Source organism: Syngnathus acus, chromosome 23, assembly GCF_901709675.1.
Source record: "Syngnathus acus chromosome 23, fSynAcu1.2, whole genome shotgun sequence".
Classification (NCBI taxonomy): domain Eukaryota; kingdom Metazoa; phylum Chordata; class Actinopteri; order Syngnathiformes; family Syngnathidae; genus Syngnathus; species Syngnathus acus.
Window position 1 is genome coordinate 4,920,212 of NC_051107.1, and position 13,871 is coordinate 4,934,082.

The window sequence follows — 13,871 nt, forward strand, 5'->3', positions numbered from 1 at the left end:
CAGCATTTTTTCATTCGTTTGTTTGTTGAAGGTTCGTAAATGACGCCGCCGATAAGCGCGTGTTTGCCTGACTATAGGAAATGTTAGTTTGACTAGTCAATTAAACAATTCTTTATCAAACCTGGATCATCTGACCAATGTGAGGTGAGTTGATGGATGATAAATTAAAATATGAATTATAAACCTGATAAATTATCATAATTTACTACAATATAATGATTATATATTTTTTCAACTGTAAAACTCTACTTAGTATGTTTAAAATTAAAATATTAATTATAATTCTGATAAATTATCATAACTTACTACAATATAATAATTATATATTTTTTCAAATGTAAAACTCACTTAGTATGTATAATTGTTGCAAAAATATCATGCCATTGGCACTCTACTCAGTCTATTTTTGTTGCAATAATTTGTTTGTCTTTTGTAGCACTAAAAAAGGCTGCCCAGCCAGCATCCTTCTTTCTATACAAAGCAAGCAGGAGGCTCTTGAGGAGCCATTTCAGTGATGAGGACACTGAGGAAGAGTAGTCCTAAATCAGGTGAAAACCTGTTCTTGTAAAGTTTCAGCTTCCCAACACACAATGGCCGTCTGTGTCGAGTTTTAGCTTCCCAGCGCACAATTAATGGCTGTCTGTGTTTTTGCAGGCTGCAAGAGAAGCTGAATGGGATGAGGAAAAGTATAATTCCATATCCAAAGGAGCAATGGCCTATCCAAAGGAGCAATGGCCTATCCAAAGGAGCAATGGCCTATCCAAAGGAGCAATGGCCTATCCAAAGGAGCAATGCCATATCCATAGGAGCAATGGCCTAAAAGGAGCAATGCCATATCCAAAGGAGCAATGCCATATCCAAAGGAGCAATGCCATATCCAAAGGAGCAATGCCATATCCAAAGGAGCAATGCCATATCCAAAGGAGCAATGCCATATCCAAAGGAGCAATGCCATATCCAAAGGAGCAATGCCATATCAAGTCAAGAATCAAGCGGCGCACTGCAAAAGTCGACGTGTGCGGATCATGTGCCCAGGAGGGGGCAGTGTGGTTGCCTTTGGTTATGGGTGCACGACGGAAAGGTTGCAGGTGTGGACAGGGTTTGGGGCTCTGATGGTTGGTCTTGCTTAAGAGGTGTGCTGTGGTTGCGGCTTGTCTGGATCCAGCGTTGTCTTGTGCTTGGTTGCCATTGATGGCTCACTTGGGGGAGGACGTGGTTACGTGGATGGACACAAACCCAAACTTTGACGTTGAGCCGAATGTCCAATTTTGCCATATGACTTGTACCATTTTGTCTTGCCACTGTCGTACTTGCTGCGTTCTTTGTTCTCCCCCCTTGGTGTAGGGCGGCGTTGGAGCGAGCCCATCCCGAATGTCCAATTTTGCAATTTGACTTGTGACATTTTGTCTTTTTCTAACCTACCACTGTTGCACTTGCTCTAACCCTAACCTACCACCACTGTGGTACTTGCGTTCTTTGTTCTCCCCTAGGTGTTGGAGCGAGACAATCACATTTTGGGTCTTTTTCTAACCTACCACTGTCGTGCTTGATCTAAGCCTAACCTACCACTGTGCGTCCTTTGTTCTCTAGGTGTTGGGGCGAGCCGGTCCACGAGGAAGACACAATAATGCGAGCAGCGCCCAACTCATTGCATGTTCTGCCTTTTGCAGGCCGGACGCAAAAGGGGGGGCGGCGCACGGCCCGATCCGACCCGGCGACGGTCACCAAGAGTAGCTAGCCGCTGTGATCAAGTAAGCAAGTGACCTACAACTTGGGGTGCTCTTTGAGTTTCTAACATTTGTTTCTGTTTCTGCAGATGGCGACCGGGACGCGACACCATCTGATCAGAGGTGGACGGACCGCTGTGGCATTGCTCTGAAGTAGCCGAGTTCTGAGGGAGACCCGCTTCCCTGGAGGCGTCGACCTGCGCAGCTTCAACGTGTGAAATGGATTTATTTTATGTTTTTTTAAATTCACACCAGCGGTGTCCAAATGTCTGTTTGAGGGCTGCATACTGAAACAAATTCAGAATTCTTTGACACAAATTCATTAAATCAATCACGGAATTTTGCCATTCATATTTTGTGCTACTGCTACAAAGCGGTGTTGTGTTCATTCATGTGGTGTGTTGATAAAGTTGCCCCGAGGCTGCCATTTGGACACCAATGGTGACATGTGTAGGGCTGCACGCGTATTGGAAAACTGCCACATGGTGGTATAGGTTATTGACATGCACTTTAAGAAAGCTTTTAAGATTTTTTTTTAATGTGGAAAATGAAACCTGTTTTCTTGCCTAACTATTTGTAATGAGTTTAGAAGATAAGTCATTGATGCAAGTTAAAGTTAACTAATCTAACTGATCTCATTGCGATCAAATTGTTCACCTCCATCCCAGAATTTTGCACAACTTTGCTCAATGCAACGGTCTGGCCCAATATGCCATATCACAGATTTTCCAACATGTCGTGCAGCCCTGCTTGAGTGCCAAACGCGCAGCGACTGCAAGCGCAAGCGACCGCGCAGCGACGGCAAGCGCAAGCGACCGCGCAGCGACGGCAAGCGCAAGCGACCGCGCAGCGACGGCAAGCGCAAGCGACCGCGCAGCGACGGCAAGCGCAAGCGACCGCGCAGCGACGGCAAGCGCAAGCGACCGCGCAAGCGACCGCGCAAGCGACGGCAAGCGCAAGCGACCGCGCAAGCGACCGCGCAAGCGACGGCAAGCGCAAGCGACGGCAAGCGCAAGCGACGGCAAGCGCAAGCGAGACTTTTGTGCTTGTCTTGAGAGGTGGAAGAGACAATGCACGAAACGAAGAGCCGGCGGACGGAGGCCACCAGACCAGTGAGCGGGGTGCAAAGGAAGGATTCACCCAAAGAAAGCAGTCGCCAAGTGATTAAGAAGAGCCTGACGCATGACTGGCCAAGGCTGGCCAGAGGTGACATGGCAATCCAATATGCAAGGGTAGTGTACACACTTGTGGGTTTTAATTTGGTTTCCTTATTTGTCTGCCTTTCAGGGTTGCCGGGGCAGCGGATGGGACGAGCGCCAGCCCGCACCGAGAGGGACCGGGCCACACCCACAAGACCAGGGAGGGGGCAGGTAATGAGTACGTCGACACAAGTGAACCGCATGCAACTGAGTGCTGTTTGTCTTTTTGCACTTGTGCGAGGCGGAAGACGAGTCCAACACCGGCCGGAGCAGACCCGGACCTTGGCCCGTGACGAGCGGCGATGCGGCGAGGCCGGGAGGGCGAAACGCCCAGTCAGCGTTGAGGGGGAGTATGACTTTGGTTTTTCTTTTGCTCCCTCCCTGTCTGTTTGAATAGGATAACTAGCAGCACGCACGGGCAATTGGGTTGCCGTGACCCTCTAGATACGAATTGGCAAAGTAGACCCTCCCTCCCTCCCTCCCTTCCCTGTCTGTTTGAATAGGGTAACTAGCAGCACGCACGGGCAATTGGGTTGCTGTGACCCTCTAGATACGAATTGGCAAAGTAGACACCCCCTTCCTCCCTCCCTCCCTCCCTCTCTCGCTCTCTTTCTCTGATGCGCCCGGCAGTACCTGCATGGCCTGGTGCACTCAGGGTGGAACGTGGCTATACCTTGCCCTTTGTGGAATACCAGGGTATAATGTCTGCCTGCCTGGGTCCCAGTGTCGTCGACGGTGTCGAGGTCGATGAGATTCTCCGTGACGCCCTCCGTGACGTCACGTTTTCCTTTTTTTTCCTCTCGGGGCCAAGCCAGCTCTCCTGGCCGGTTGTGCTTAAGTGCGCACCAAAGCCTCTTATCTCCTCTTGCTCTCTCCCTCCCTCCCTCCCTCCCTCCCTTTTTGTAAGGGGTTAAACCTTTCATAACCCGGATCGCTCCAATGCGGGAGGGCCGTATGAGACATGCGCCAGCCCGTGCGTGCCGCTAGTTGCCCGATTCAAACTTACCTGTCAAGGTTGCTAGTGGAAATTTTCCTCTTGCCAAAACCACCACAATATGTCTGCCTTTCAGGATTGCCGAGGCAGCTGATCGGACGAGTGCCTGCACAGAGAGGGACCGGAGCGCGAGACCAGAGGGTAATAATAATAAACTTTATTTGTATAGCACCTTTCATACAAGAAATGCAGCTCAAAGCGGTTTACAATAAAGAAAGAAATAAGCATTGAATGCTTCACATAGGAACAGACATAAAAAGGACATGAAGACATTAAAACAAAAACATTAATGTATGCATACACAATTAATACAGTGAGCTTAAAATAGGAGCAAGCTTTAATAAATAGGTCATGAGTACGTCCTCAGAAGTGAACCGCATGCAACAGAGTGCCGTTTTTCTTTTTGCAGTTGCGCGAGGCGGAGGATGAGTCCAAACGTCGAATACCGGCCGGGAGAGGACCCGAACCATCGGCCGACCTTCGCCCGTGACGAGCGGCCTACACGAGACGGACGGACGGACGGGTGCAGATGCGGCGAGGGCAAAGTGCCCAGCCAGCATTTAAGGAGAGTATCACTTTGGTTTTCCTTTTTGTGCTTTCTTTCTTTCACTCCCTCCACCTTTTCACTGGGTGTGCACACTGGCTGTCTGCATGATGCCTCTTTCTTTCTCAGCGCGTCATTTTGCAATATTGTTTTATTGTGTTTTTTTTAATACATGAAGTGAACTGTTTGGACTGTAATTGTGTGTACCTCTGAACCTGAATTAAACTGTGAACTGAGTTCAAGTGGTCCATTTTAAACATTGGCATGCGCAGTCTATAGTGCATAATCAGAGTTACATGACAGCATACAAACTGGAATCATTTGAGACATTCTCAATGATCAGGCAATTGTAAAGTTAGTCTCAAACAAAATTGTCTTGTTAAATATGCAGTGTCAGGCTTTTTATTTTTACTCCACAAAGAAAAGCTGTATGCATTCTAAATGGTTGACAAAAGCCAAGTAGCCTGACACCCATAGATTCAAACGACAAGCGTAAGTGTACAGTGTCGTGATACATAAGTCTTCTTTGGCAACCCTGCTTTAAAATGGCCACCAAACTCAATCTTGCTTTATGTTGGTGCATTTTTCTGTATGAGTAAAAGTCCATTTTAATCAAGTCTGGCTTTTTTTTTTTTAAATCATGCATGTGGGCATTCTTGTGAATAAAGTCCACGTTGGTGTGTTTTCTTCCGGTTTGTGGTCTTGTAAATAAAGTCAACTTTGGTGTCAGTCATCATTCACGATGCGCCTCAATTGATGCTGCATCTCTTAAATATGAACCTTATTGCATGTTTTGTTACAGGGCTTGGCTTCATTTGCTGTGACTACGAAGAAGGCCGTTGCTAAAGTAAATTGAATTTATAAACCCAGTGTGTAACGTCCAGGACCTTGGCTTTCAATTCAAAGCACAGTTGCATGCTGCTTAACACGGCCAGCCTTGGTGCATCTACTGGGTGCTACCACCCACTTCAGAGTTAAGTAAAGGCCACACCGCAACCTGGTGAGGTGGCACGCAAGTGAGGCACTCTTAATACCGGCATCTTTATTAAATTGACCTTATCAGACAGGCGAGATGAATTCCAAGTGCTGCCACCTTGTGGCGGCGTATTGGCCTCAACCTGTCTAACGCGCCATTTAACTATGCAATCTTTTTTAACTTGAAACTACATTACAAATGATAGGTGCCCTAATTAGACAGCTGGGTCAATGCGACCCGTCTTTTGCGGTTTGTTTTGCCCAAAGCAACCTAACAAATACACATAATGCACACTTGCTCCAATTATGCTCTTATTTTGTTATTTGTTTATTCATCACTCTTATTTATTCATTGTTTTTGCCTTGTCTTTATTTTGTGTTTACTTGTATGTATATTGTGTACTATGTCTTGTCACCGTGGGATAGTGGGAACGTTATTTCGATTTCTTTGTGTGTCTTGGCATGTGAAGAAATTGACAATAAAGTTGACTGACAAGTACTGCCGCTATCTCGCCAATGTGCATGTGTCTAAAAAGTACAAAGCATCAAATTCATTTGCACGATAAACTTCTAAACCACATGCTAAAAAACAATCACCTGATGCAGAATGTCGTCTTTTGTAGCTTGCTAAGATTTGCCAAATTGAACATTGCCGAACTCCAACCCGAGGCTGTCCTCAGCACTGCAAACCTTTGTGCCGGTACACCGTATGAAGTAAATGACGGGATTTATTTTTTACATCCATCTAATATGTATCAAGCATACCAGATGGTGTTTTAGAACAGCCTAGAATAGTCAATTACAAAAATGAAAAAAAAAAAAAACTTGCCAAAGTCCTAAAAAGATATTGTTTATTTCTTTAATCGCTGCAAGGAAGGAGCATTGGCAAGCGTTAACCCGTTCATGCTCAGCGCAGAGCAGTGTATTTGGCAGCGCGGCGCGCAAGCAGTATGGGGTGCAGGTAGCATGGGGCGCAGGTAGCATGGGGAGCATGGGGCGCAGGTAGCATGGGGAGCATGGGGCGCAGGTAGCATGGGGAGCAGGGGGCGCAGGCAGCATGGGGAGGAAGCAGCCGGGGTGGGGAATCGAACCCTGGATCTCAGGTGTTCAAGCGCAGCGACGGAGCCACTCGCCAAGCGTGGCGAGCTCGGCAGTCACCCCGCTTCCACTTCGAGTCATTCTCATCTGCTTAGTGGTGCGTCCCGCGCGCGTTGGGTAAGTACAAAAGAGTGTAGACGGCCGAGGGCTGCCAGGTCGAAACAGCCGACTGGTTGGTGACACGGTCCCTTGCCCCGAAAGAACCTGGTTCGATCCCAGGGGGGAGCGCATTCTCAGAGCTCCTTTTGTAAATGTGCATACAGCTTGCATATTTAAGTATTTATTTATGGGTAAACACCCAGTGTGGCCCCGCCCACAAGTGGGCGGAGCAATGCAGCTGGGCCCGCCCCCAGCACACTGGCCCCGCCCCTGGGGAAAAAAATCCAGTAGCCCCGCCCCAGCACACTGGCCCCGCCCCTGGGGAAAAAAATCCAGTAGCCCCGCCCCCTACCCTACTGTCACATAGTAGGGTAGGGGGCGGGGCGAAGCCCCGCCCCCTGCCCTACTATGTGACAGTAGGGTAGGGGGCGGGGCGAAGCCCCGCCCCCTGCCCTACTATGTGACAGTAGGGCAGGGGGCGGGGCCCCCTGCCCTACTATGTGACAGTAGGGTAGGGGGCGGGGCGAAGCCCCGCCCCCTACCCTACTGTCTTTCTGTAGGGTAGGGGGCGGGGCGAAGCCCCGCCCCCTACCCTATTAAAAGACAATTGAAAGTGTATAGAAAGACAGTAGGGTAGGGGGCGGGGCGAAGCCCCGCCCCCTACCCTACTGTCTTTCTATACACTTTCAATACACTATTGAAAGACAGTACCCTATTAAAAGACAATTGAAAGTGTATAGAAAGACAGTAGGGTAGGGGGCGGGGCTTCGCCCCGCCCCCTACCCTACTGTCTTTCTATACACTTTCAATTGTCTTTTAATAGGGTAGGGGGCGGGGCTTCGCCCCGCCCCCTACCCTACAGAAAGACAGTAGGGTAGGGGGCGGGGCTTCGCCCCGCCCCCTGCCCTACTGTCACATAGTAGGGCAGGGGGCGGGGCTACTGGATTTTTTTCCCCAGGGGCGGGGCCAGTGTGCTGGGGGCGGGGCTACTGGATTTTTTCCCCAGGGGCGGGGCCAGTGTGCTGGGGGCGGGCCCAGCTGCATTGCTCCGCCCACTTGTGGGCGGGGCCACACTGGGTGTTTACCCATAAATAAATACTTAAATATGCAAGCTGTATGCACATTTACAAAAGGAGCTCTGAGAATGCGCTCCCCCCTGGGATCGAACCAGGTTCTTTCGGGGCAAGGGACCGTGTCACCAACCAGTCGGCTGTTTCGACCTGGCAGCCCTCGGCCGTCTACACTCTTTTGTACTTACCCAACGCGCGCGGGACGCACCACTAAGCAGATGAGAATGACTCGAAGTGGAAGCGGGGTGACTGCCGAGCTCGCCACGCTTGGCGAGTGGCTCCGTCGCTGCGCTTGAACACCTGAGATCCAGGGTTCGATTCCCCACCCCGGCTGCTTCCTCCCCATGCTGCCTGCGCCCCATGCTCCCCATGCTGCCTGCGCCCCATGCTCCCCATGCTACCTGCGCCCCATGCTCCCCATGTTCCCCATGCTACCTGCGCCCCATGCTCCCCATGCTACCTGCGCCCCATGCTACCTGCACCCCATACTGCTTGCGCGCCGCGCTGCCAAATACACTGCTCTGCGCTGAGCATGAACGGGTTAACGCTTGCCAATACTCCCTCCTTGCAGCGATTAAAGAAATAAAACAATATCTTTTTAGGACTTTGGCAAGTTTTTTTTTTTTTTCATTTTTGTAATAGACTATTCTAGGCTGTTCTAAAACACCATCTGGTATGCTTGATACAAATTAGATGCATGTAAAAAATAAATCCCGTCATTTACTTCATACGGTGTACCGGCACAAAGGTTTGCAGTGCTGAGGACAGCCTCGGGTTGGAGTTCGGCAATGTTCAATTTGGCAAATCTTAGCAAGCTACAAAAGACGACATTCTGCATCAGGTGAATGTTTTTTAGCATGTGGTTTAGAAGTTTATCGTGCAAATGAATTTGATGCTTTGTACTTTTTAGACACATGCACATTGGCGAGATAGCGGCAGTACTTGTCACAGTCTGCTTTATTGTCAATTTCTTCACATGCCAAGACACACAGAAATCGAAATAACGTTCCCACTATCCCACGGTGACAAGACATAGTACACAATATACATACAAGTAAACACAAAAAAATAAAAACAAGGCACAATGAATAAATAAGAGTGATGACTAAATAACAATAAAGTTGAGCAAAAATGGAGCAAGTGTGCATTATGTGTATTTGTTAGGTTGCTTGGGGCAAATCAAACCGCAAAAGACGGGTCGCATTGACCCAGCTGTCTAATTAGGGCACCTATCATTTGTAATGTTTCAAATTAAAAAAAGATTGCATACAGTTAAATGGAGCGTTAGACAGGTTGAGGCAAATACGCCGCCACTAGGTGGCAGCACCTGGAATTCATCTCGCCTGTCTGATTAGGTCAATTTAATAAAAATGCCGGTATTAAGAGTGCCTCACTTGCGTGCCACCTAAGCAGGTTGCGGTGTGGCCTTTAATTAACTCTGAACTGGGGGGGCCGTGTTGTTAAGCAACATGCAACTGTGCTTTGAATTGAAAGCCAAGGTCCTGGACGTTACACACTGGGTTTATAAATTCAATTTACTTTAGCAACGCCCTGGACTGTACAGCAACGGTCTTCTTTGTAGTCAGCCAGCAAATGAAGCCAAGCCCTGTAACAAAACATGCAATAAGTTTCATATTGGAGATGCAGCATCAATTGCGGCGCATGGTGAATGATGACTGACACCAAAGTTGACTTTATTTACAAGACCACAAACAGGAAGAAAACACACCAACGTTCACTTTATTCACAATGCCCACATGAGGCATGATTTAAGAAAACAAAAAGCCTCAGACTTGATTAAAATAGACTTTTACTCATACAGAAAAATGCACCAACATATAGCAAGATTCCGAGTTCGGTGGCCATTTTAAAGCAGGGTTGCCAAAGACTTATTGCTCGCAACAGAGACTGTACGCTGAGGCTTGTCGTTTGAATCTATGGGTGTCGGGCTACTTGGCTTTTGTCAACCATTTAGAATGCATACAGCTTTTCTTTGTGTAGTAAAAATAAAAAGCCTGACACTGCATATTTAACAAGACAGTTTTGTTTGACTAACTTTACAATTGCCTTATCATTGAGAATGTCTCAAATGATTCCATTTTGTATGTTGTCATTCAACTCTGATTATGCACGATGGACTTCACATGCCAATGTTTAAAATGGACCACTTGAATTCAGTTCACAGTTTAATTCAGGTTCAGAGGTACACACACACACAATGACAGTCCAAACAGTTCTTCATGTATTAAAAAACACAACAATAAAACAATATTGCAAAATGACGCTGCGCTGAGAAAGAAAGAGGCATCATGCAGACAGCCAGTGTGCACACCCAGTGAAAAAGTGGAGGGAGGGAGGGAGGGAGGGCAAGAAAGAAAGCACCAAAGGAAAAACAAAGTGATACTCTCCTTAAATGCTGGCTGGGCACTTTGCCCTCGCCGCATCTGCACCCGTGCGTCCGTCTGTTGTAGGCCGCTCGTCACGGGCGAAGGTCGGCCGGCCGGCCGATGGTTCGGGTCCCCTCCCGGCCGGTATTCGACGTTTGGACTCATCCTCCGCCTCGCGCAACTGCAAAAAGAAAGAAAAACGGCACTCGGTTGCATGCGGTTCACTTCTGTGGACGTACTCATGACCTATTTATTAAAGCTTGCTCCTATTTTAAGCTCACTTTATTAATTGTGTATGCATAGATGAATGTTTTTGTTTTAATGTGTTCATGTTGTTTTTATGGCCGTTCCTAGGTGAAGCATTCAATGCTTATTTCTTTCTTTGTTGTAAAGCGCTTTGAGCTGCATTTCTTGTATGAAAGGTGCTATACAAATAAAGTTTATTATTATTACCCTCTGGTCTCGCGGTCCAGTCCGGTCCCTCTCGGTGCAGGCACTCGTCCGGTCCGCTGCCCCGGCAATCCTGAAAGGCAGACATATTGTGGTGGTTTTGGTAAGAGGAAAATTTCCACTAGCGACCTTGACTAAGGCAAGTTTGAATCAGGCAACTAGCACGGGCTGGCGCATGTCTCATACGGCCCTCCCGCATTGGAGCGATCCGGGTTATGAAAGGTTTAACCCCTTACAAAAAGGGAGGGATGGAGGGAGAGAGAGAGCAAGAGGAGATGAGAAGAGGCTTTGGTGCGCACTAAAGCACAACCGGCCAGGAGAGCTGGCTTGGCCCCGAGAGGAAAAAAAAGGAAAACGTGACGTCACGGAGGGCGTCACGGAGAATCTCATCGACCTCGACACCGTCGACGACACTGGGACCCAGGCAGGCAGACATTATACCCTGGTATTCCACAAAGGGCAAGGTATAGCCACGTTCCACCCTGAGTGCACCAGGCCATGCAGGTACTGCCGGGCGCATCAGAGAAAGAGAGCGAGAGAGGGAGGGAGGGAGGGAGGAAGGGGGTGTCTACTTTGCCAATTCGTATCTAGAGGGTCACGGCAACCCAATTGCCCGTGATGCTGCTAGTTACCCTATTCGAACAGACAGGGAGGGATGGAGGGAGGGGGTGTCTACTTTGCCAATTCGTATCTAGAGGGTCACAGCAACCCAATTGCCCGTGCGTGCTGCTAGTTATCCTATTCAAACAGACAGGGGTAGGGAAAGCGCAAAAGAAAAACCAAAGTCATACTCCCCCTCAACGCTGGCTGGGCGCTTTGCCCTCCCGGCCTCGCCGCATCGCCGCTCGTCACGGGCCTGCTCCGGCCGGCGTTGGACTCGTCTTCCGCCTCGCACAAGTGCAAAAAGACAAACAGCACTCAGTTGCATGCGGTTCACTTGTGTCGACGTACTCATTACCTGCCCCCTCCCTGGTCTTGTGGGTGCGGCCCGGTCCCTCTCGGTGCGGGCTGGCGCTCGTCCCATCCGCTGCCCCGGCAACCCTGAAAGGCAGACAAATAAGGAAACCAAATTAAAACCCACAAGTGTGTACACTACCCTTGCATATTGGATTGCCATGTAACCTCTGGCCAGCCTTGGCCAGTCATGCGTCAGGCTCTTCTTAATCACTTGGCGACTGCTTTCTTTGGGTGAATCCTTCCTTTGCACCCCGCTCACTGGTCTGGTGGCCTCCGTCCACCGGCTCTTCGTTTCGTGCATTGTCTCTTCCACCTCTCAAGACAAGCACAAAAGTCTCGCTGCGCAGTCGCTTGCGCTTGCCGTCGCTTGCGCTTGCCGTCGCTTGCGCTTGCCGTCGCTTGCGCTTGCCGTCGCTTGCGCGGTCGCTTGCGCTTGCCGTCGCTTGCGCGGTCGCTTGCGCTTGCCGTCGCTTGCGCGGTCGCTTGCGCTTGCCGTCGCTTGCCGTCGCTTGCCGTCGCTTGCCGTCGCTTGCCGTCGCTTGCCGTCGCTTGCGCGGTCGCTTGCGCGGTCGCTTGCGCTTGCCGTCGCTTGCGCGGTCGCTTGCCGTCGCTTGCCGTCGCTGCGCGTTTGGCACTCAATCAGGGCTGCACGACATGTTGGAAAATCAGTGATATGGCATATTGGGCCAGACCGTTGCATTGAGCAAAGTTGTGCAAAATTCTGGGATGGAGGTGAACTATTTAATCGCAATGAGATCAGTGAGATTAGTTAACTTTAACTTGCATCAATGACTTATCTTCTAAACTCATTACAAATAGTTAGGCAAGAAAACATGTTTCATTTGCCACATTAAAAAAAAATCTTAAAAGCTTTCTTAAAGTGCATGTCAATAACCTATACCACCATATGGCAGTTTTCCAATACGCGTGCAGCCCTACACATGTCACCATTGGTGTCCAAATGGCAGCCTCGGGGCAACTTTATCAACACACCACATGAATGAACACAACACCGCTTTGTAGCAGTAGCACAAAATATGAATGGCAAAATTCCGTGATTGATTTAATGAATTTGTGTCAAAGAATTCTGAATTTGTTTCAGTATGCAGCCCTCAAACAGACATTTGGACACCGCTGGTGTGAATTTAAAAAAAATAAATAAATCCATTTCACACGTTGAAGCTGCGCAGGTCGACGCCTCCAGGGAAGCGGGTCTCCCTCAGAACTCGGCTACTTCAGAGCGATGCCACAGCGGTCCGTCCACCTCTGATCAGATGGTGTCGCGTCCCGGTCGCCATCTGCAGAAACAAATGTTAGAAACTCAAAGAGCACCCCAAGTTGTAGGTCACTTGCTTACTTGATCACAGCGGCTAGCTACTCTTGGTGACCGTCGCCGGGTCGGATCGGGCCGTGCGCCGCCCCCCCTTTTGCGTCCGGCCTGCAAAAGGCAGAACATGCAATGAGTTGGGCGCAGCTCGCATCATTACGTCTTCCTCGTGGACCGGCTCGCCCCAACACCGCCCCCTACACCTAGAGAACAAAGGACGCACAGTAGTAGGTTAGGCTTAGATCAAGCACGACAGTGGTAGGTTAGAAAAAGACCCAAAATGTGAATGTCTCGCTCCAACACCTAGGGGAGAACAAAGAACGCAAGTATCACAGTGGTAGGTTAGGGTTAGAGCAAGTGCAACAGTGGTAGGTTAGAAAAAGACAAAATGTCACAAGTCAAATTGCAAAATTGGACATTCGGGATCGGCTCGCTCCGCCGCCCTACACCGAGGGGGGAGAACAAAGAACGCAGCAAGTACGACAGTGGCAGGTTAGAAAAAGACAAAATGGTACAAGTCATGGCAAAATTGGACATTCGGCTCAACGTCAAAGTTTGGTTTTGTGTCCATCCACGTAACCACGTCCTCCCCCAAGTGAGCCATCAATGGCAACCAAGCGCAAGACAACGCTGGATCCAGATAAGCCACAACCACAGCACACCTCTTAAGCAAGACCAACCATCAGACCCCCAAACCCTGTCCACACCTGCAACCTTTCCGTCGTGCACCCATAACCAAAGGCAACCACACTGCCCCCTCCTGGGCACATGATCCGTACACGTCGACTTTTGCAGCATGCTGCTTCATTCTTGACTTGACATGGCATTGCTCCTTTGCATATGGCCATTGCTCCTTTGCATATGGCCATTGCTCCTTTGCATATGGCCATTGCTCCTTTGCATATGGCCATTGCTCCTTTGCATATGGCCATTGCTCCTTTGCATATGGCCATTGCTCCTTTGCATATGGCCATTGCTCCTTTGCATATGGCCATTGCTCCTTTGCATATGGCCATTGCTCCTTTGCATATGGCCATTGCTCCT

The 13,871-nt window shown here is 49.2% G+C and overlaps 2 long non-coding RNA genes across 2 annotated transcripts; one reads left to right on the top strand and one right to left on the bottom strand.

Annotated features, from left to right (window-relative positions):
* The first annotated feature begins 481 nt into the window (after positions 1 to 481).
* Positions 482 to 2,091, top strand: LOC119117325. Its single transcript, XR_005096491.1, has 2 exons — positions 482 to 548; positions 1,817 to 2,091. It is a non-coding gene; the product is annotated as an uncharacterized LOC119117325 (long non-coding RNA).
* Positions 2,092 to 12,264: 10,173 nt separating this feature from the next.
* On the bottom strand, positions 12,265 to 13,767 carry LOC119117303. Its single transcript, XR_005096468.1, has 2 exons — positions 12,858 to 13,767; positions 12,265 to 12,798 (listed from the first exon to the last, which is right to left on the bottom strand). It is a non-coding gene; the product is annotated as an uncharacterized LOC119117303 (long non-coding RNA).
* Between the last annotated feature and the right edge of the window lie 104 nt (positions 13,768 to 13,871).